Source organism: Thamnophis sirtalis, unplaced genomic scaffold (assembly GCF_051295495.1).
Source record: "Thamnophis sirtalis isolate CommonGarterSnake01/CBP01778 unplaced genomic scaffold, rThaSir2_p1.2 scaffold_4, whole genome shotgun sequence".
Classification (NCBI taxonomy): Eukaryota; Metazoa; Chordata; class Lepidosauria; order Squamata; family Natricidae; genus Thamnophis; species Thamnophis sirtalis.
In genome coordinates, this window is record NW_028261384.1 from 93496119 (window position 1) to 93521447 (window position 25329).

At 38.4% G+C, this 25329-nt stretch overlaps 1 protein-coding gene across 5 annotated transcripts in view; it reads right to left on the minus strand.

Moving 5' to 3' along the window:
* KANSL1 (KAT8 regulatory NSL complex subunit 1) overlaps nucleotides 1-17236 on the minus strand; it is a 154133-nt gene extending 136897 nt beyond the window's left edge. For 4 of the 5 annotated variants that reach the window (XM_014062732.2, XM_014062731.2, XM_014062730.2 and 1 more), the window contains exon 1: nucleotides 138-277. The gene's annotated coding sequence lies outside the window, so the exon portion shown is untranslated. Of the gene's footprint in view, nucleotides 1-137; nucleotides 278-16772 lie in introns of those variants that run through there. The other variant, XM_014062727.2, reaches the window with a different exon arrangement.
* Between the last annotated feature and the right edge of the window lie 8093 nt (nucleotides 17237-25329).

Genomic DNA, 25329 nt, shown 5'->3' on the forward strand with positions numbered 1-25329 from the left:
GATGCGGGCTCGTGCGGGGTACAGGCAGCCAGTAGCGCTAACAAAGACAGCGACAGAAGGGCCGAGCAAGGGCAACGGGAAAGCCAAGCAATCGAGTAAAGCAGGCAAAAGCAAAGCAAGCAGGCGGCGACACCTACCACGTGACGGAGCTGAGAGCAGAGTCCGGGCGGATCCGGGCCGACGCAAAAAATATATATATGTATGTTGTAATAATAAAAAAGGGCGCAGTTTGCAAACAAGGAGAACGCGAGTAGCAGAATCTTCTTCCTTCACTCCCGCCACCACAAATACTCTTCTCGCCGCTGCTGTTCTCTCTCGGTCGCTCCCCTTTCTCCCCCTTCCTTCCAGCCCCAACTCCCCCTTTCCCTGCCCGCCTGCTCCCTGCTCTTCTGCGGGCAAGGAGGGCGGGCGGGCAGGAAAAGGGCTGGGGAAGGAAGGGACTCGGGGAGGGGGGGGGGCGGGAAGGTTGCCTTCTCTTTTGCAACCGCCCCCACCCCACGCACCGAAGAGGAGGGAGAGAGGCGGCGGCAGCGATGGGGGGGGGGGGAGAAAAAAGGTGCTCCTGGCTTTCTCCCCCCGGCGGCGGCGGCGGCTGTTGCGGTGCCTCCTCCTCCTCCTCCTACTGCAAAGGAGGGTCTCCCGCTCTTCTTCAAAGTGGGGCACAATGTGCAACAGTCTCTGCGGCGTTTCCTCCTCTCCGCCTTCACCCCCCCCTTTTTGCTTTCGTACCCGACCCTCCACCCGCGTAGAACAGAAGGCAGCCGCAGCGATCGCGGAGGTGGCGCTACTGCTGTTTTTCTGCTGCTAGATAATGTTCGGGGGAAAAATGGCGGCTGAGCTCCTTCTCTGCTCTGCCCTCCTCCTCCTCCTCCTCCCTTTAATCGGAGAATGCACCGGGCAGGCAAGGCAGGGGGAAGGGAAAGCAAAAAGAAGTGGGGGGGGGGAATTAAACACAAAAACGGGGGCGCTAGCGCCACCGTCGGTTTCCCGTGCGCACTGCGGGGTTAAACTACAGCTTTGCAGCTAAAAACCTGGTTTGCGCGCGAGCCAGACAGCTACCAAAGCAAGTTAAAAAGGCGCGTGCACCCGGCGCAGACGGAAAAATGAATGGCTCGACGGCTAATAGAAAATGATCAATCAATGCAGGAGGAACAGCAATCAACTGCATACGCCGGAAGATCTGTGGAGCCATGGAAACTATTAAAATATCCAAAGGATTGGTAGGACTGACTAAAGCATATCTTTAGGAACAAAATATGTCTGATATTCACAATATATCGTAAAACTGCGTGCCAAAACATCTACCACCAGTCTTTCTCAGTAATGGGGCATATTACAAGGGTAGAATCTTTTCAGAATCTATTAGTTTTATCTTTTGCAGGGAGGAAAAGAAACCAAACAGAATAAAAAAGATGATAGGATCAAACTGATTGTTGAAAGTTATTTATAGGAAGTACAAATTATTAACTATCAAGTAGTCAAAATTGGGGTTTTATACTGCAATCTTCCAAATCAAGCAAGTTGCTGTTTGGCAATTTGTTAAGTATTACATTGTATACTTTCTCTGAAAACATCTGGCAGACTCAATCACTAACTCTGACCCATTCATTTTAATAATAGAATTCTGTTATTTTAAATTATAATGCATAAAAAGAGGAACATATCTTTCTAACAATGCTGAAGTATGTTGAATTACACTGAAGTAGGCCAATGCACTAAAAACAATGCATAATAGCTATGTAGACATTCAGCCAATTGGGTTCAGCAGGGTTTAACATATGCAAATACAACCAATAAGATACATTGCTTTTTGTTTGTTTTACAGATGGGAGAATTTTCTTTGAGATCTAGAAAATTCCTATAGAAGAGAACTCCATAAATGCAAAGCAGTAACAACAGGTCTTATGCAGCTATGTAGGCCAATACACCTGTTTCCTAAAAAATTCCAGATGCTTTGAACTAAAAATTTTCCTGTGTTGGGAATTGTGGGAAAGGCACTGAATTGAAGCAAATTCAATAGTTTTCCACCTAGCATATTTGTCTGCACAATCTCCTAAATGCTGGAACATCACATGAAAACCAAATGCTTTTGTCTTAACTACCATACATAAATCTTAGATGTTCCTTTGCAATGCCAGTTAAAACACACACACACAACTCCAGGTATGCCACACACAATTATAAATTTAGTGCTGGCTAACCAGCCTACTATAGCATCACAATGCCCCTGTTATACATTTTGGCAGATCCTAACTATTCCGATAAATAAAATTCTACAAACTCAGGTTTTACTTTCAGCCACTAGTCTCTCTATACCTCTGTAATATAATTTTTTAGTAAAGAGTTTAACAATTTTTAAAAACCCTCACTTTTGAAGTGATAAATTTACTATTAGAAATGCTAACAGTTCAGTACACTAATGTAAATGAATTTTAATAAGATTCCTTAAGGAAGGAACTTACATTTCCCACCAGCACCACCAAGTGTCTGATAAGTTTTTTCTCTTCTGTTTTGCTTAATTTGCAGCCTTATAACCTAATGCAATGATTTAGATTACTTTAGGTATTCATGCAATGGCAAATATTCCCTCCATCCTTCCAGATATGAGTCCAAAGAATCATACATTATAGTAAGCCATTGTTTGCATATAAAAACTACAATTGCATACAATAATAAGCTAAAGATTCTCAAATTTTGTGATATTAAGACCCCCTAAAATGTTGAATTGTTTCTTGTTACAAAAAAATCCACCATGAATCAAAATAACAACTTAAAATGAAATAAATATATCATTTATTTTGGGCAGCCATATTTTCATCTTAATATCATATAAAAATGTAATGAAACGGACTCATACAGATTCCAAAGCCTACGAATATATTAAACTGAAGACACAAAAATAAATCCAAGAGAAGCAAACTCAATAACTGATGGTAATGTCAATGGATGACCAACATCCAATAAGTTTGTCACATGATCAATAGGTGTCAGTTGCAGACATGAGATTTTTATTAATCCCAATCCATAAAGAACCCTGTAGTCAAATAGAGACACAATCAACAGCAGACATAAATACATTGAATCAGTTTGTAAATTAGCTATACAATTTTTTTCATTTCAAAATAATATTCTGTAAGAAATAGTAATTTAAATAAATACTGGAAGTTCTTAAAAGAAATTTAATATTTAATCTTAGTAACTTAAGTCTAAACAACTACTAACACCCCCCCCCCATATATCCCCAGATAGTTTGTGACTTTCTGGGGTTCACAATATGCTAAACCATAATCGAAGGACAGATGTTCATATAGTGTCTACATTTAAGGATTAGGAAAAGAAGCAAGTAGCAGTAGGAGTGAGAAATAAGTGATATAAAGTGTATGATACATACAGCTTGGACTGAAATGTTCTATTTTCTGAAAAATTATTGGGCATCATCATCATCATTATCTAATTCAAGCCATGGCTATCAAAATATCAAAAACATCTGCTAGTCCATCCCTTTACATGGAGAGCCTGAAGCTATTTGGAAAAACACCATCTGAATTGCTGCTCAAAACTGTCTGTATGTATGTGTGTGTGTGTGTATATATATATATATATATATATATATATATATATATATATATATATATATATATATATATATATATATATATATATATATATATATACACACATACATACATACATACATACATACATACATACATACATATATATACCCATACACACACACACACACACACACATATATATATATGTGACATCGCAATGGAGCTTTGACTAGACAATTCTGCCACACTCGCCATCAAACAGGAAAAACAGTGAAAACTGAAGGAATCAAAATGTCTTATAATAATAATATCAAGAATCTGGATGAAGATGATCACTACAAATATCTGGATATCCTTCAAGATGACAACATCAAGCACACTGAAGTCAAGAAAAAACATTAGAAATGAATATATCAAAGACAGTGAAAGTCCAAACTCAATGAAGGAAATACCATCATAGAAATAACATCTGGGCAATTCCAGTCACACAACTGGACTCAGGCAGAACTAAAAGCCATGGATAGAAATATCAGAAAACTAATGACAATGAAGCAAGCCTTTCATCCTCACAGCAACATAGGCAGATTCTACCTACCAAGGAAATTAGATGGGCATCTATATTGCAAGTACATCAGATGGTTAAAGAAAAAAAAGCATTGGAAAATATTTGAAGGACAGTAAGCAAATGCACTGAAACCAGTATACCAGGAAGCCTTACTAACTACTGGTAAAACTAAAATTGGCCTACAAGAAGGACCAAATGAGGAAGAGAATGGAGGCATGGATAGACAAAACACTATAAGACCAATACATTAAACAAACAGCAGGGGAAACAGATGATAACAAGACTTGGCAATGACTAAGAGCAGGACATTTGAAGAAAGACAAAGGGCTAATTCTGACTACACAAGTGCAAGCCTTAAGAACAAATGCATATACATGCATACAAAGACAGCAACCGACAGCAAATGTCACCTATGTAAAGAAGCTGAAGAAACAGTGGATCACAGCATAACAATGGTGCATTGGAAGATTTGCAAGAAATATCATTTGCGTGAAAGCAAAAACTGGTGGGATCATAAAATACTGAAAGTCATAGAAAATGAAGAAGTTAAATTGCTCTGGGATTTTAGAATTCAAACAAATGGACACCTACCACATAATAACCCAGATTTAACAATTGTCGATTAAAAAAGAAAAAAAGTCTGGATAGTGGACATGGCAGTATCTGAAGATAGCAGAACAGTAGAGAAAGAACTGAAGAAGATCACAAAATTACAAATGCCTCCAAATAGAAACAGACCAACTATTGCAGAAGCAAGCAAAAGTAGCCCCAATAGTAATAGGTGCCTTGGGTGCAATCCCAAAACAACTGGGGCATCGCTTGAATACCACTGGCATTGACAAATTCACTGTCAATCAATTGCAAAAGACAGCTTTACTCAGAACAGTTAATATTCTGCAATGATATCTGTAACACCATCAAACATTCAGATTTGCTTATCCCAGGTCCTTGGAAAGGATTTCATAGATAGACAAAAATATGCCAAATCCAGTCGGAACATCTGGTTGACTGGTGCAACGAACAACAATACCAATAATAATAGTTAAACTGTGAAAGAGGAAAAAAGGAAGCAAAAGAGCCTCTGCTGAAGGAGAACAAGGTAAATCTCTGGAAAATAATAAGATTGAAAGCAGAATATCAAAAGGAAACAATTGAGCATTGAGTTTCTAACTGGAAAAAGAAATCTATGCACAATCAATACCTGAAGGACATTGAAGGAAAGGTACATACAAAGCAAACATAGAGATGGTTGAAATCAGGGGTGCTGAAGAAAGAAACTGAAGGCTTCATTTTGGCTGTCCAAAACAAGCCCTGCAGACCAATTCCATGAAAGCAACACTCAATGTGTCAGTGGCAACAGCAAATGTTACTTATGCAACACGAAAAATAGTTTCTTATTGCAGCGGATCACCTTATCAATAGCTGCAGCAAAATCTCATGAACTAATTATGTACAATGTCATGATGGAGTTGCCAAAATCATACATTGGAAGCTTTGCTAGAAGTTTGGGTTCAAATTTACTGTAAAAGCAAAAACAAAAATTACTGGGAATACCAAATTGACAAAGTTCTTATAAATGAACAGGTCAGAATCTCGTGGGATTTTTGAATCCAAACAGACAGACATCTGGCCCACAATACGGCTAACATCGCTATATACTCCTATATACTCAGATGTTACATTAATAGCTCTTAGGTTCTTGCTTAGGACTTCAACTGTTAAGTTTTACCAGTCCCAGAGTGTAAATCAAATTGAAGATTAAATCTAATAATAATAACAACAATAACAATAATGACAATAACTATAATAACAACTTTTGTGAAGTCAAAACTATTGTTTCATGATTGAAATAATTCAATTACATTGAAAATATAATTTGAAACAGATGACATATAATTTGAATTCAGAATATTTTGCAAATTGCTACATCACAGCTTTTGTACAACCACGAAGTGCAATAGAGAGATAAAATAATACACATTTCACAGTCACAACAGCCTAGTTTAAAATACTGTTTCCTTCCAAATAAGCCCTATCCTGAAAACAAGCCCTAGCATGTTTTACATGTGCACTTACCATAAGCCCTACTCACAAAATAAGCCCTTTTAAGAGCCTGAGAGCTGCCCGGCCACCCATTTTGTCTGGTTGCTTGCGGTGCTGCAGCCTCAAGTTGATGCAGGGTGGTAGTGAAGCTGCCTCATGCACCCCACAATGGCTTACCTCAGGGGCCCCACAGCTATGCCATCCCGACAACTGCCTCACGGTGGCAGCACTAACACCCACGTGCAGCAGGAGCTCACATGACCGCCTGCTCACTTCTTCTACTCACTTGCAGCCTGAATGGAGCAGGAGGCTGAGTGGTGTGCTGGGTGCTGCAGCCATGGGACGAGGCAGATGTCAGGGAATGGACGGCCTAGCTGCAGGGCCCTGAGGTAAGCTGGTAAGGGCATGTGCGGCAATTCTATCCACCCCCGCTTCATCTCATGGCTGTGACACTGGCATGTCATTCTGCCTCCCACTCAGTTATGGCTACAAGCAAGACGTGGGTCGGTGGCCACCCTGAATGAGGCTGATGGGAGTTGCTGCTGCGAGGCAAGGCACATGTTGAGCATGGGTGGCCTGGCTGAGAGGCCCTGAGGTAAGCTGGTGCAGTGATGTGCATGGAGCAGTTCCATCCCCCTGCATCGCGGAGGCCTCCTACCCCGTCATGAGCAAGCAGAAGAAGAGGACCCTTCCTTACATGGAAAAAAATAAGACACCCCCCCAAAAAAATAATCCGTAGTGCTTATTTTGGGGCTCAAAAGAAAATAAAACCCGGTATTATTTTTGGGGAAACATGGTATATTAAAACCTTTTTATAGTTAAACTACAGTTTGAGCACTTTCCACTTCGAATTGACAGGAAACAAAGTAACCAACTTTCAGCAGCTGTGGATTTCTCAAAATTTCTCTGAGGGTCCCCACTCAGTCCTAAGGTTTCAGGTCGCCATCCAGTGGCTTAATGCAATGTGTGAATCAGAATTATACTATGCATCTCAGAATTTGAAATTTAGGCAAAACCTTCCAAAAGAAATTAACCTAATGTTACCTAGGGTTCATTTCAACTTGTCTTACAGGATGCAAATCACTAGAGGGTATTTTAAATAATTCTGTTTATGTGGGAGAAGTCCACAATTTGCCTCTATTCACCTTCTGTTTTTCCTTACTTTTCAAAACTAAAATTTGCAGCAGCTCCAATGCCAAGAGCAAGAAAGAGGAATGCTAGGAATTGTATTTCAGCAATGCCTAGACCAGTGTTTCTCAACCTTGGCAACTTGAAGATGTCCGGACTTCAACTCCCAGAATTCCCCAGCCAGCGAGTCCAGACATCTTCAAGTTGCCAAGGTTGAGAAACACTAGCCTAGACAGTTCAAGTTTCCCAACTGCTTATCTTGCTCCCACCTTAAGGTGTCAATCTCTTGAACTGAGCAGTTGCATTGTTTGTTTGCATAACGTTCCACCAATATTATACTGGTGGACAGTTTTTATTTGAGTAATATTCTCAATACTATATAAATAATATATTTAAACTATAATGGTATTTTATTGAGTATTATTGAAAAACAACTATGTTTTTTGCTGCTTATCACTTCACATAATACTTTTAATTTGTCAAGCCCATTACAATAGTAAACCTCCAACATATGGACAGTCATGTTTTATTAATCTTGCCATTGCTCTGTCTCATAGAGCACTACTGTTCCAATAGCGAATATATAAGAGATACTAGATATCCATTCTAATTCCCCATCCACTGAAATGTAATATATTGGTTTTCATTCCTTCACCCAAAAGAAAGGGTCAGTACTTTCCCTATATATCCTCAAATGTTACCAGAATATTTCAAAATGTCTACACTTTCTGGAAATTATGTTAATTATCATAATTTCCATTGAATGCTCATAAGCAGATGGTCTTTTACTGTCTCTGCCTAAATTGCATACATACATGCACTTTTCATAAAGGTTCAGGTATTCTATACCTGGGTAACAATAATCCAAGGTACTTTCTCATGTATCTATGGACTACTTTTGAGGATTACAGGTAATTCTTCCTTACCAACCTCTTGTTCAGTGACCATTCAAAGTTATAAAAACATTGAAAAATAACCCATCCTTTGTCGTACCATTCCCACAGTCAGAAAATCGCAATTCAGGCACATGGCAAGCAGCAAACATTTACAATGGTTGCAGTATTTCAAAGTCACATGGTCTTCATTTGCAACATTCACAGCCAGTTTCCAACAAGCAAAGACAATGAGGAAGACAAGTCACGGTCACATGAAGTCATACTTAACAACCACAGATGATTCACTTAATGACCACAGCCAATCAGACAGGCTGGTATCATGTCAGGATAGTCACATGATATTTCTCTTTACAGTCATCCTACAGTGATAGAATTGCTGGTGCCAAATGTGGCCAATAGGTGGAAACTACTTCTATATTAAACTGAAGTTATTCCAAATTGCAATAACATTGATCGGGGTCACCATTTTTTAAAGAATACTCTTATCTTTTAAAGAAGAGATTGGACAACCATTTGTCTGGAATGGTGCAGTTTCTTGCTTGAGCAGTGGTTTGGACTAGAAGATCTCCAAAGTCCCTTCCAACTCTGTTATTCTATACCATGATAAACTATCTGCTTTTAACCAAATATCAAATCAAATATGTAACTTTCCTTCCTTTGCATATGTTCTTAAATATGACTGACACATTAAGGCAGGAGTGTCAAACTCAAGGCCCAGGGATCAGATATGGCCCACGAGGTACTTAGATGTGTTGGACCACCCTAGAAACAGTGAAGGACAGACCTGCTGTGCCCCTACCAATAAAAAGGACGCCCTCCCAAGCTCCGTTTTTGCTGGCAGAGGGTTGCAGGAGGCCATTGCAGGCAAAAATGGAGCTTGGGGGCCTGTTTTCTTTGGTAGAGTGCTTGGACCACCACAGCCACCCCCAACATGAGTGACATTGAACTGGCCATGTCCACCCTGGCCATGCCCACTCTGACCCCCCCCCCCAAGGTCAAACACAACCCTGATGCAGCCCTCAATGAAATCGAGTTTGATACTCCTGCATTAAGGTAATCCTCACAATCTTTATTCTTCCAGAATAGGTAAGAAATTTATGATCAGGAACAGGGACATTTTTATACTGGCACCAAAACATGTTGCAGAAACAGACTCTCGTGGAATCAACTCCTCCCTATTTTTTACAGTAGACAAAGTCTGGTATTTGCCCAGAGCTTTCAGATCTTATAAATGTTTTATCTCTTGCAAAACATAATTTCCTTGATGTGCCGTTAAGTTATATTGTTACAGCATTGCTGTTTTAAAATGAGCTGCTTTGGAATCTGTAGAATAATAGAGTCAAGCAGGATACTGAATAAATAGCACAAAGTTCTATGCAAAACCAGTATATAAACTTTCATTCTATTACAGTAATCCCCAAACTCTGGGCCAAGACCCACTACCAAGCCTTTAGCTTTTCGGAACTGGGCTGCAGAAGTGGCAAGTGAGCAAGCAAGCAAGCATCCCCACGCATGCAAGCAGCAGGCACGCATGGATGTGCACATTTCATTTGTGTAAGTGGCGGGCGTTCATGCCAGCTGCTCACACAAATGGAATTGCACACATTTGCCCACTGCACACATGAAACCACCCCCCCCCCCCAGCCAGTCTGCAAAGCCAAGAAAGTTGGGGGACACTGTTCTATTACATAGGAAGAAGGCTGTGAAAAAGCAAAGAGAATGTGTTCAAAGAAGGTGCAGAATATAGAGAAAAATAGAGGTATATTGTAATGCTGGGGAAAACTTTAGATTCAATGAGAGAAATGTGGTTCAGAGCTTAAATAGGGATGCATATAACACCAGTCAGAAACCCCAGTGAAACACACTCAAGCGTATTTTTCTTGTAATCATGTAGGACTTATAAAGGGCACCAGTTGAAGAAAAATGCAGCCACCTTTTACAACTGTGCATGATTTGAAGCACAATTTTCCCTCTGAATCTCAAGCCCTGCATGTACAGGTTTCATTAGTGCCTTGAAGGAGATATGCTATTTCTAAAAGTGAACAAAGGAAGCAAACTTTCTTAAACAAGGTCCTAGTGGAAAAGTGTGCAGTGGGAAATGAATCACTACCACTAAAATAATGAAGAAATGATGAAAAAAGATCCATAATTCATTGGTTACAACAGCTGTTACACAAATCACAAATACAATAGGAATCATAGGAATCCTAGGTTGCCTCCTACCTGAATTTTGGAAAGCTTACAGCACTCAGTCTTGGCAATACTGACAAAGATGAAGAAATGGTATAATAATTTCATATAATTCAACTTTTCATCTTTAATTTGATGGGAGTGTGTAGAAAATGGCCCCATTCAATTATTTGGCTTGCACAGTATAGTGCCCAATTTCTCAATTGGAATGTAATATTTGCTGATGTTGAAATAAATCTATGTTTTGAGGACCCACCAAACTTATGAAACCAGTAATTGTCTTTTGAATATATAATGATCAACTTCATTATACAACAGATTTAGATGTAATAACAGACACTAATATTTTCCAGACCTTGCTTGTTTTGCATTAAGCAACCAAATAATAGAGAGGGCAGGACGCCACCTAGAGGTTTAATCCAAAGCATCTGCAGAGTATCACGTTCAAAAACGCCAGCCTCAAAGTAATAGCAGTAATAAGCAATGTATTCATGGACTGCCTTTAAATGCTCAGATTAAACAGTTTCAGATAACCACAAGACAGAATACTTTCTCTTGAACTCCTCCCACCCTTCTCCTAAAACATCAGCATTAGTGAATCAATTTAGTAAGCAGCAAGCACTCTGCAACTAAAATGGGGAAAAAAAGCAATGCAGTTCCTGCAAGCCTTCTCAGGCTACAGGACATCACCTATCTGCACAGACAATATCGCCATCAACAGGCCATTACAGTTAGTTACACACATACACAGCAAGGACTCCTAAAATGTCGTCCTGCTTAATTAAATTTAAAAGGCATGGTACTTTCCACCCCCATTTTTTTAAACTGCTGAAAACTGGTAAGACTCTAATTACTAAAGACTTCTTTTTGCCACAGATAAGACAGATACCTAACACATATTCTCCCTTTTTCATATGCAGAAGAGGACATTTCTTTTCTTTAAAAAAAAACGGTATCTATTGAAGCTTTTTCCTCTTGCAACATTAGTCATTTCAGAAACTTTGTCCTACTGTAAATAAACTCATAAAATTACATTAACTCTGCAACTAGGACAATTTTTAAGACAGATTGCTAGTTGGTTTTTTGCAGCAAAAACAGGTAAACAGTCGTGCCATCTTAAAGAACACCCATTTATTATTGCCTGAGCTTTCTGGGATTATAGTCCACTTAATCAGGTACACAGAGCATAGCTTGTCAGAAATGTGTGCAGGCATATGTATGTGTGACACAGTCACAGAGATGATTGGGGACGGAGGGAGGAACTTAGAATGTCAGGTATTGCATAGATATTTATGAGTGTTTTCAATTTTCTTCAGGTATTGTATCCTATGATATCCCTCAGCTAATTATTAATTTTTCATATAGATCATCAAAAGACAGCAGAATATAATTTAAAAAGTCCCAGGAATGATACAAAGAGACTGCATCATGGGTGAACAATAAAACACTCTAAGGGAGTATTTTATTGTTCACCTATTCAACCTTGGCAACTTGAAGACTTGTGGACTTCAACTTCCACAATGGCTGGCTGGGAAATCTGGGAGTTGAAGTCCACAAGTCTTCAGACTGGCAAGCTTAGACATTCTTTACCATATTATAAAGAGGAGGAAATACATTCTTCCAAAAGGCAAAGTGAGCAAAAGACAATTGCTGCCTTAGAAACACATCGCAATTTGAGTAGCACTGTTACTATCAAGAAATGGTCTAAGGTCTGGTTTTGATATCATACATCTTGACTATTAGGAAGTATGTCTGGAGGTGGGGTAGGAGCCTTAAGGCCATAAAGCAGAGGTGGGTTCCGAATTCCGTTGCAACCGGTACGTTGTGACGGGGCTAGGTGACGACCACATGCACGTGTGCTGCGCGCGCCTGCACACCCATTGCCCATGACGTTCCAGCTGCTTAGCGGAGCGCAGGCGCCATATGCACCGTGTGCATGCACAAATGGCCTGGTTGGGTCAAATACAGGTAAGGATGGCTGGGGGTGGGCCCTCCGGAGCACCGTACAGAAATGGTACCTGGTGCTCCCGCAGGCACTGGTACACCTATACCAGGGCATACCAGCCATAACCCACCACTGCCACAAAGTACTTGATTCTGTTTTAGCATCAAGCAATATTTGATAAACTCAGGATATGGGAAGAATTGTAGATCTGTCCTTCAGAATATTATGGGGAAGAAAGTGACCAAATTTGAAAAACATTCAGCCAGTAAAATTCTGGCTTAGATATGACTCTTCTTTATTTTCTCAGGCAGTTTACTGTTCTCACCTAGGCTGCCCAAGAGCATGAAGCAAACTCCCTATCCCAACAAAAAACCCTTTTATTAATTTACTGTGAATTCTGTTCCTTCACATCCAGCAAAGTCTTTCAAGGGAGGTTTTACAGTCACAGACCTTATCTGGCTTGGAGAGCTGCCAGGCCATATCTGCAAAACTTGGCAAGGAGTCTCAGTCACATTCCCTTTCACTCCTCCTTTATTTCCACTGACAGGGGCCATTCATCAACCACTCCCAAGTTGACCCCTGGCAACTCTGCGCATGTGTACACTGGAAACAGGCTCCAGCTGTTTGTCTGCCTCACTGATGTCTGACTCTGAAGGCATCTGATAATTGGCATACAGCTCTGGCCCCCTCTCTGCCTCCGACACAGAGCCTTCATCAGAAACTTTCCCAGATTCAAAGACTGGCCCATGTTCCTCCCCAACTTCCTCACTGTCTGACTCTGCTGCCAGCTCTGCCACACTTACTTTCCACATTTAGGTTTGCAAGTTCTAACAGATTTATACTCTGCACTGCTTTTGTGACCAGGCAACAGATAAACCAACAGCTGGAATTAAACTGAATGGTGTTAAAGTCTACTAAGAAGCAGCTATTTAATAGGTAACTTATACTTCTCTTGAGGCATAACAAACTGCTTTCTAAAATAATCTTAAGCATTGAATTAGCATATACCATATTTCTGGATCTAGAATGATAGATACTCTTTAATGTAGCTAGCTTTTGGTCACTTTCATACAGTCTTGTTCTCTTTTATTCTGTAAATCTGGACTATGCTAGCAAACAAGAGAGGACTTTGGAATATCTATTCCATGTCACTAAAAACTTTTACAATTTACTGGTGCACAGGATTTCATCTTTCACTATAGCACATAAAAACATATGTAACTAGCACCTGAGAACTTACACATTTCATTTGCAAATATGAGTAAAAGCTAAAATCTATTTCAGATGTTAAAATACCATAATCTTACAAGTGCTCTTCATTTATGATATCTTGAATATACAGTGTTTCTCCGAAAATAAGACATATCCTGCTAATAAGCCCAATCAAGCTTTTCAGAGCATGCGCCATAATAAGCCCTCCTCCGAAAATAAGCCTGCCCCCAACTATTTGACTGCATGTGCAACCGGTCCCCGCCATTACCACTGTAAACCTACCGGTACAGCTTGCGGGGGGAAAAGACGGCCTGCCACAAAAACAGGGAGGCCAAGCAAAGTGCTTCCATCCCCACCCTTCCCTCCCACTCAAAAAGAGCCTGCCCCAAAAACAGTGGCAAGCGAAGCAATGTGCTTCCACCCCTGGCCCTTCCCTCCCTTGCAAAGAGCTGCCGCAAAAAGAGCAGCAGGCCAGCAATGCAATCACCCCCTCCCTGCCTGTTCCTTCTCGTGCAAAAAACCACCGCCCATCCAACCCCAATGGTAAAGGCAGCCTGCCTGGTTCCCTTCTCCACTGTCCCTTTAGTGAGGGGTAGCAGGTGTGGGGGGGAGAAGCGAGGCGTGCCTCTTACTTTCCAGGTCATATTTCATGGGGCAAAAGAAAATAAGACTCTGTCTTATTTTGGGGGAAACACAATAGAATGTGGTGAAGAAATATATTAAAATAAGATATTTATATTGTTTTTTACAGAAGCTTCCTGGGTTCAAATTTTTATCAAAATATAGAATGCAGAAATACAAATACAAAATGGAAATCATCAGAAAATAGGGGTGGAGAAGGGAAAGAGCAAAAAGTTAGGGGAAAGGGGAAAAGAAAAGCATTGACTTCTGGGTTTATTTTGGGTTTTTTGGGGGGCAGTAGAGTAAGGCAGTAACATACAACCTCAATGTTTTACTTTTAATAATAATATATACTAGATATTTCTATAACAACAAACCTACCTAATGAGCAAGCTTTTTCCAGAAACTTTAATAGCTTATCTCACTATGCATAGAACCCCAAACCACAGTATTCCATTTGTTAACCTGTCCTAGAGCAACCTCTCCTAATTTTCTAGCAATAAGTGCAATCATAAGTGTATTGCTTTATGAGCTTCCAGTAACTAGATTAATGTTAGAAATGGCTTATTTTTAGATTTTACATAAATATGATTTATGGTACTGTGAATATGCAGACTATCATTACTAAAGAAACCATGATTTTATGTGTTATGTCAACCATGTCTGCTTATAGTACAGAAATAAAAAACTAGGCTAGCTTAATACAACCTGAAAGGATAAAATTATTCAGATTCCATTATTGTTCAATCTGAGATTCTCAAACCAATGGTAACCTTTCACCGGGGTTCAGATTTGGGAAATAAATATACGAGTCATAATAAATACATTTTACTTCATATATCAGTTTTTAAAAGTCTCATAAAGGTGGGTGCCAATAAATTTAGTAGTAAGAGGAACGTTGCAACTTTAAAACACTGGCACCAGAAATAAATACTGAAAAAACTATATAAGAACATCGGGGGAGGAGGGGTTGAGCCAGCAATTTCATTTCTTGCTCCGCATTTACATTTCTATTACTTATAATCAAAACTTTCATATTAGAGCAACAATTATAGAACATTTTGACTTTGCTTTGAGCTTGTTCAATAGAGCAGGAGTATGTTCTGATACCAATTCAGCCTTAGAAATATAGCGTATGTCAAAGCCAGAGCTGTCAACTTGTTGAGCTATATATAGTGAGAGTGAGTTTTAGAAGAATCCTTCTCTGTCAGCACAAACCCACCCAAAACTTCACCCATCGTTAAATTTTCCTTATGACTATTTATCAGGTTGCAAGCTACACTTGGATAATCCCTAGTTTAATCCAATACTGAACAAACATTCTTATTTTTGTGTTCTAAACTAGATGAATGTCTAATTTTTCCTATTCATTGTAATAGAAAAAAAATCAATCATAATCTACAGATCAAAAAATTTATCTCTGAAACATCAGAATCATAAAGACGTATCTCCATCGGATAGATAAATAGTAGCAAAATTAATACAAAACAGCCAAGATTAGAAATGTCTGTGTTCCAAAATCTGAAAAACAATACACAATTCATAATACCCGTGTTACCCTGAAAATAAGACCTGGTTTTATTTATTTATTTTTGCTCCAAAAGATGCATTAAGGCTTATTTTCAGGGAAACTCCCCCCCGGCCTGCCCATTCTGTCCAACCATGTCTTTGCTTGCCTACAGCTGTGCTTCCACCTGCTGCTTGGAGGCCCAGTCCAGCAGTCATAGCACTTAGACTCAGTTGTGATATGTGGGCTGTGCAGCCTCAGAGTCTACAGACCAAGTGGATGGTGGCCTGTGGCTGATGTCGGATGCCATTATCTTACCTGCGCTTGCTGCTTCCAGTACTGGCCCCTGCCCCCCACCAGGACTGATGATCTTAACTGGGGTTTATTTGGGGGGTAGAGCTTGTATTATGAGCATCCTAAAAAATCATGCTAGGGCTTATTTTCTGGTTGGGTATTATTTTAAGGGAAACACAATACCATAATTTTACACAGTCACTAACATATTTCTGCTTAAACCAATATCTGCAAAGAATCTTTTTAAAATGTGAGTAGCTGCAATTTCTGCAACGATTTTCAATTTCTGCCATGGAAATGATCTTCTAATACAATGCCCGTACTTGTAGATATCAACTTGCAATGTCAACATATTTACAAGGGTAAGCAGTCAGTGGCAAGGTGCACTATAACATAAATATTAATTCAAATATACATAAGTATTTTGCCGAATTTTTAATGTAGTAATCGATCTCTAAAATATCTCTAATAAGGATCAGTGAAAATCCAGAGTTTTCAACAGTGACTGAACTAAATTGGAACCACAATTTAGAAGTATTTCTGCTACCTAAACATAAGGAGAAAAGAATTCCCAAAGCACAATCAACTTCTGAAAGTTACATTATATTTCCCTGATTAAAAGATGTAGTTTGGACTGAAATTAAGCACTACTAAGTGTACAGATACTGTTAACCACAAGATTCATTATTTTTAAATAAATTTTCCCTCCAACTGATAATTTAAAACAACTCAGGGACAAAGTCTTAATTCAAATTAACTTTCTGCTAGATAACACGTTAGTTACTAATGAACAAAAGAAGCATTACAAACTTACCTTAGAGAACACTGCTACAAAATCCATTTTGTTCAAAATGTCCAAGCAATTCCAGGGGGGAAAAATTAACTGCTAAAGGTATGTATTTCTCTGTAGATGTTTCCAATTCTGAGAATGAATATTTTTTTCCTCTGTAATAGAAAAAAAACATTTTGTCAGTTGAAATATATGCACTGCACAGAGCATGCATTGCAGTGTTGTTATCTTTTACACAAAATTTTAAAAAGGGCAAAATTTATGAAATGAATTTTCAAATATGCATTTGTTTGGCCAATACATGCTAAATACATGCTAAACCAAAACATAATACATTTGTGGCTTAAGTGTTGTCCAAACTCAGCTAGTGTGGCAATTAAAATCATGTATACAATTTAATGTATTTTGCAAATTCAGTTGTAATTTATTCCCTAAATCAATTATAAGCAAATTGTGGCTTAGTATATTATATAAACACAGCTACCTTTGTTACAACAATCCTTATAGCATACATACATGCATGCATGCATGCATGCATCATTTATACCTGGGAGAGGACAAAGGTAAAGAACAAAATAGCTGCCCCTATATATTTGATAGTAACTAATGAAGTTAGCAGCTGAATCTTCCTTCACAACTGGTAATAGCTTCCACAACTGTGGATAACAGAAATGTTTGTACACTTCATATGGTAACTGTAACTCTAGTCATTTTTGGACTAGGCCACATTACCCAATAGTTTTAATTTTGCCTAATGATAGAGCCAACTCTGATCCCTCAACTTTTACATGTTCTTTCTGCCAACTAATCACTATTGTGTCAGGCACAAAATCCATCCTAATTGTTCAAGATAAAACTTTATACAGCCTTCTTCTTGGAGTTATTTTCATACCCTAGATACATCTTAAATTCACCGTGCATTTAGTACATCTCCCTTTTGATCAAACACACAGAATACAGCTATAACTTGCTAGTGATTTGAGTTTAAAGAACTACTATAAGAAATTGGAGTAAGAAATCAGATACCTGGTTTGCATGCTGTAGTTTGAAAACTGATTTTAACATTAAGCATGTTTTAGGGAAGATTATGTTATCTAACACACATTGAGAAAAACACAGTAGAAATATGAGTAGAAACATGAGTCTGCATCCCTACTTCCACATTGCCCATTCTATTCCTTAAGAGTCTGGAGTGCTTAATAGTATAAAGCACAAAAGATTACACATGGAATATTCACTCTTGGATCCATTGCAAGTTTCTGTATTCATGCAATCTGCATAGAGAAGTCTCAAAACAGTTATATTGTCTTGAAAGAAGAGGCTAAAATTTCAAACAAGAAATCCAGTTAAAATAATTTATATCTATGCTAAACTATAGTTTGCTTTAAGAAATTTGCTCTTTAGCTATTTGTTCCACAAATTCAATTGCATCTTGTTTTTATTTATTAGAGATGAAATGTTTCATAACCTCAGTATCTTAATAAAATTAATCTTTGGGCATCATTTTTCCCTACTATCAATAACTTGACAAAAAGTGACGAGAACATTTTTGGTTCCTAGCCACTTCACACTTCCAACAGTTCCTCCGTTTCTGCAAATTCAAATATTGTATTTCCAAACTGGAAGCTCTCTCAATAATTTGTATTAGAAATTATGGAAGTCAGTCAGGTATATTGAAGTGTTCCAGGTGGGAAAATTGCAACAGATGAGTTTATTTTCCAATTGAATCCAAGATTAGTACATAATTTGCTTGAATAACAAATCTACTGTATGCCTTTCTTCAAACAGTAAAATATATATACAATAGAAAGTATTATTTTTTCAGCAAAATCAATGTCAACATAATCTTTTGCTAATGCATATAATTTATTCTTGATAATTGTTTTATATTTGAAAGTTGTTTTTATTCTAAGATGAAAATGGAATCAGAAATGTTAATGTCCAAATAACTTGGCAAAATAACTTTTCCTAACAGTAGATTATATCAAAATGAACATACTTAATGAAAGTATGAGACCAAAATATTTGAAATACAGTAAAAAAAACCTTAACTAAACTAAGATTATAAAATATATAATGAATGTATGGCCCTGATATTTGTATTTCTTGCATTCCTTGCTTTATTTCATAAATATTTTTAAATGAGAAATAAAATATCTAAGGACATTTATAAGAAGCTTATATAATGTAAACTACATTATCAACATTCCATAAGATTATGCTAACATAATCAAAGATACCATACCCATGTGAGAAAGCTACACCAAGAATTCAATCAAAGTTTACAGTCTTCCTTTAAATGTCTATCCTCTTTATATAATTTTTTTCTAATTGTTATACATGTACATGTAACAATTTGTAAGTATTTAAAAATATTTTGCTACTTTTTTCATCTTCTACTGTTATAGGTCTAGTCATGTATATTTGTTCAAAATGCTTGGGTATTTTTTGCCCTTTTCTCCTAATGTGCAGTAAATTAAAAAAAAATGCACCCAAGGAACAGATCACTTTGACAGTGTAATGAAATTCACTTTCTCTTGTTTATTACTAAATTACTTTCTGTCAGGAGCGGATATGTAATAAAAGAGAAAGGTTTGTTTCTACAAATCAGTACTTTTAAATTGCAATCTTATGCACTTTTATTAAATAGGTTCTATAACACTAGCAACAAATGGATTGTTCTTTTAGCTGTTCTTTTAATGTTAGGGTTAGGGTTATTCTACAGCTGAATTTTTATTTGACTAGTATTTTCATTCTGTTTTCCAACAAATCTCTTTAAAAACATGCATTGTCATTTTCTTTCAAAAATTGTTTACATATACACAACCAGTGACGTAATGCAAATATGAGGGACTGATAAAATACTTAAAGCAATCAGATTTATCTCATTTTAAACATATGAGATATTTCTATTTTTGGTGATACTTCAATGCAGCCCAATTACAACAGAAAGATACCAGCTAATCCCATCTTTTTACAGTCATTCTATACCTTCCCCTATCTGACATTTATCATCTGCAGCCAACTTATGAATGTTAGGAGTCATAAGTCTAATACAAGACCCAAGTTTTCTCCGCTTTCCTTCCTGCTCCTGGCATGAAATCAAGAGTCCAAGCATCCACTTCTCCATATATTAACTTCAGCCAAACTCCTGTTTAAATCCCCACAAATAGGACTTTTTGAAAAGCTTATGTATTCCCAGCAATATCATTAGCAAGAGTCAGGATCCTGAGGCCCTATCCCTACAAAAGGGATGTCTGCACTTGGTCAGTATAGAAAGACATTTACCACAATCCTATATCTTTTAACTAATACCAAGCCCCGCATAACTTATACTTCTGGGAAAATATGTAAAAATGAATGCTGTCACTCTGTATATGGCTCTTATGACAGAAGTGATGGGCACTGCTGTCGCAAGGGGAAACAAATGTGGGCTATAGTCCCGACCCAAACTAGAAACAAGCCCAGTCCAAAAATCCAGGGAGGCAACGGGCAGCATTGCCTTTAGATAATCCTCGCTGCTAGAGATTCCCTGAGGGGGACTGCTGGGCCTTGTTTGACTCGCCATCGTTTTCACTTGCCCGTACCAATATTGTAGACGGTATATGCGGGTGGGCGGAGGGACAGAAGCTGTTCCGATTGTTTTGCTTTTCGCAAATCAACGAGAAGAACTTCCAAAGTTCCGATGCCTTGGATTTTTGACAGCCCAAATTCACTTCTGAGGTGTTCTACGGAGGTATCCTTCAAGCCGTAATAACCTTAATTCTGTCCCCTCCCCAACTCCGATTCTCCTCCCTCCCTCCCTCCCGTTCCTGGCCTGTCCAGACAGTCTCCGCTACAGCAGTTGCAAAAGCTCGGCTGGGCAGCGTCGCCCCTTCTTTCCCCATTTTCCTCCCGCTCAATCAAAGTTGAAGGAACGGGGCTGCCCAGTTAGTCGGCCTGCAATCTACGGCAGGAAAGGAGTGTACATGTGTGTGCGTGGATGGGATACGGTGGGGGGGGGGGGGGGCGCCTCCGTTTTCCAGCCACATTCCTCCTCGGCAGCATGCATCTGCAACGTTACGCCCCCACCCCATTTTCCCCCATTCCCACCTCTTCACCTGCCTCCCCCCTACTCACCCCTTTAATCGCCCCTCTGTTTTTGCTCCCTCCTATTTGCACCAGCTGGGGAAGCTACTCCCATACCCCCAACACCTACCTGCACAGCTCAACCAGCCTTGAAGTGGGTGTGGGAAGTCTTCCGCCCTCCTCCCTCCTCATTGGCTTCGCAGAGGACAGAGTCAGCCGTGGTTGGATGGAACATTGTCGGTCACAGATAAGGGGAGGGGCCGAAGGACGGTTGGATGCTGATACCTCGGGTTTATCCCTCCCTTTGCTTGTATTTCCCGAAGGTTGTGGGGGGGGGGGGAGTGTAAAATTGTGGGAATACCTAGCAAGGCAGGGCCCTTGACCCGATCCACTAGTACAGTATTTCTTAGCCATACACATCACTTAGTCTTTTGATTGTAAGCATTTCAGGAGAGCCACTGAAATGCAACACTGTCAGGAAAGCATTCCAATAGGATACTCCCTCAGATAGATGGGGAAGGGGAAGGGGAAGAAGATGACTTCTGGACAGAAAGAAGAGAGTGCAACGCGATTCACACACATACACAATCCACGACCACATTCTTTTTTTAAGAAAAAAAAGAGGAAAAGGTTGCTTGTTCAACTTTACCAGTCAGACAGAGCTTGCTTGCAGTACAGAAAGAAGGCAGAATAGGGTTTTTATAAGATTTGCAAGATCCAGTGTGGTGAGAGAAGGTGCAGGGACGTGTTAGCTGCTGTCACTGGCAAGGATTTTTTAAACTTATTTTTTCATTTTATTTTATTGTTGTATTTTAATCTGGTGGGTGGTCCTCTCTAATATAGTTCAAAAAGAAAGTAGCCTAAGAAACGTGATGGATATCCCTCCTTTATTTTTGTTGCTACATACATATCCATTGGGCTATTTTTGTTGCTACATACATATCCTTTGAGATAAGCAGCACAATGCAAAGGACAGAAAATAGTTAAAAGTAGAAATTAAAAAAGAAAAAAGAAAAAGAATTGGATAATTTATATCAACATTGTTCATTTTCCATAACTCATTTTTGCATCCAACATATTCATACATTGCTTCATAGTTTCCACTCCTTCCACTCTTCTTTCATACATTTGTTTTGAAATTGGATTGTTTTTTTTCTCTCTATATGGCCAAACTGCCTCAACCTACTTCTTTCTTAGTAGTTTTTCATTTTCAAGCCACATTCTGCCAGAAACCAATAATTTCTGCTTCCATCTCTTTTTTCACACACACTTAAGTATCCCATTCCCACTTCACTCATTTGTAATAATTTGTCAGATTTATGATATCTTGAATATAGAATATGTCAAATTTACAGATATTAAACCAGAATGAAGCAATAGCAGGATACATACATATTGTATGAATAAGTGTCCCCTTGCCTATTCTATACTGCTTGTATAATATTGACAGTCCTTTAAAAATGTAAAGTGTTTAATAAATGTAAAAGTATTTTTGAATTAATCATCATAATAGCATAAGAAACAGATTTCATGTTTTTTCAAACTCTTAACCCATTAATTTGTTAATATGAAAATATTCCAAGCCCCTATTCCAGAATTATTGCATCTAGTAACACTCTTTAAAAGCAGTACTCTCTTTAAAGTACAAGTATAATCTTTAGTGCCATTGTACTTAAATACAATGAAATTGGTTGTATTTATTTATTATTTATATAAGTTATATAATGATTTATTAAAAGAATTGTAAAAACATTCAAAATACATACCATTATTCACAGCAATTCATGAGTTTTAAATGCTAATGTATCTGAATCAAATTGCAAACAACTATTTATACTGTGATATTTTAGTTTGAGCCAATCTACATTCCTCCAGTAGTAACTCAATTTAAAATTTGCTATAAATTAATCTTAGATACTGATACCTGCATTTGCTCATGACTTCTGGGAGAAATATCTGCAGCTTTTAGACTAGGATCATTGAGTGGAAGTTTATCATGTGATATCATGATATAGCAATAGCAATAGCAGTTAGACTTATATACCGCTTCATAGGGCTTTCAGCCCTCTCTAAGCGGTTTACAGAGTCAGCATATCGCACCCACAGTCTGGGTCCTCATTTCACCCACCTCGGAAGGATGGAAGGCTGAGTCAACCTTGAGCCGGTGAGATTAGAACCGCTGAACTGCAGATAACAGTCAGCTGAAGTGGCCTGCAGTACTGCACCCTAACCACTGCGCCACTTCGGCTCTTTTTTCTATCATTTATGATTCTATCCGAAAAAGTATTTAATTCAAAAACTGAATAGTATTTCCAGTTATTTTTGTTAAAACAAGTTTTTAAAAACTTGGCTAAAAAAAGAAAAACCTTTGAATATGGTCTTCTCATATACTTTGATTTGTTTAACTCCTACAGCTGCCTATTTTAGGCAGTCAAGTAGGTATACTGTTTTGCATTTTACATAACAGTTTCAATCAGGGGTGGGTTCTGGCAGGCACTACTGCTGGTTTGCTCGTGTGCACGCTGTGTGGGGAACCTGTTTGAGGGCATGGCAGGCCTGGGTTGTTGCCTGTTCCAGCGACCCAAGCTGCCAAATCACTACCGATTTGGCCAAACCAGTAGGAACCCACCACTGGTTTTAATAAAGAATTGCCATATTTTGTTAGAACCATTCATACGTAATCTATGTAAGTAATATCAGTACTTTAATTCATTTTGATTGTCCAACTATCATTTGTCATCTAATAGATATGTATGTTAAAATAATATGGAAGTCTAACAACAGTAAACCATAAACCATATCTCAATTGAATAATATGTATAGTAATTTGTGTGTTTGTGTGTGTAAACAATTTTAGGACATTGCAAAAACAATGTTTTAACAAAGCATTATTCTTCCTATTATTTTTTATTTTTTTATTTTCATTTTCATACACTCACATGTATACTGTACATAACCAACACCATACAGCATTAAACAATAATTGCATCAATTCCTCTTGTCAACAATGCCCCAGAGAATAGAAACCCAATATATAACTCTTCCACTCTCCATACACCACTTTCTTCCACCACCCTCCAACTTTCTATCTTCCCTCCATCATCCCCCTCTACCCTACTTCCCCTCCCCCTCTACCACTCCTCTCCCCACATCCACTCCCCCCCTTCCTTCTCACCTTTCCCTCCCACCCTCTCTCCCATCCCTCTCTACCCATCTTTCTTCTTTCCCACTCCTCCACTCCTTGGTGTATTTCCGCTACATATCAATATACTTGGCCTATCTTATTTTTAAAGAGAAATTAAAAAAAAAAAAAAAGAACAGTATACATGTGAAGTCACATTACATTGAGATGTAACACATCTTGTCTAACCTAATATAAGTCCGTCCGTCCCCCCACCCTCCCCCCCAACCCCCCACATCCTCCCCCCCGACTTCCAGAACCCATACATGGTATAGATTTTTAACAAACACAGTCTAAAATATATTGAAGAGAAAAGAATAAGAAATTAATAACATCTCTACATTGAGCTTAGCTCCTTCTTGCTAAACTAGCTTTAGACAACTTAAATCATTCCTGGTCTTAAGCATAGGCTATCTGGAATTTCTTAGTCCCGTATTTATTTTGTATATAATCAATCCATTTTTTCCAGTCTCGTTTATATCTCTCATTTGAGTGGTCTTTAAGATATGCAGATATTTTAGCCATCTCGGCTAAATTTGTAACTTTCAATGTCCATTCTTGAATTGTAGGCAAGTCTTCCTTCTTCCAATATTGCGCCACCAACAGTCTTGCTGCTGTTATTAGGTGCAAAATCAAATTAATATCTACCACTGTAAAGTCCGTACTTATACCTAACAAAAATAGCTGAGGAGTAAACTTTATCCTTCTTTTAAAAATATTTTGCATAATCCACCATATTTTTATCCAAAATGCCTTAACCTTTTGGCAAGTCCACCATTTATGGAAATATGTAGCATCGAGAGAACCACATCTTCAACATTTGGGTTGTAAATTCGGATACATAGAAGCCAACTTTTAAGGATCTAGATGCCATCTATAGAACATCTTGTAAAAATTTTCTCTCAGGTTTTGAGCTTGTGTAAATTTTACATTTCTTACCCAAATTCTTTCCCATGTATCCAACATTATGGGTTCTTCAATATTTTGAGCCCATTTTACCATACAATCTTTAACTAATTCTGTTTCCGAATCCATCTGTATTAATACACTATATATCCTCTTTATATGCATTAAACTTTTGTCTCTTATTTGTTTAAGTAGATTATCCTCAACTTGGATAAAACCAATTTTTTGATCTATTTTCCACCTGGCCTGTAATTGCCCATATTGGAACCATGTTTGAACTGCATTCTCCTCTTTCAATACCTCTAATGATTTTAGTTGTAGTGCCCCCATTTCCAAGATGAGGAACTGTCTATAAGTAATTCTATCCTGTTTTTGTGCTGTATTCATATTTTCAATTGCATGTCTAGGAATTGCCCACATGGGTAT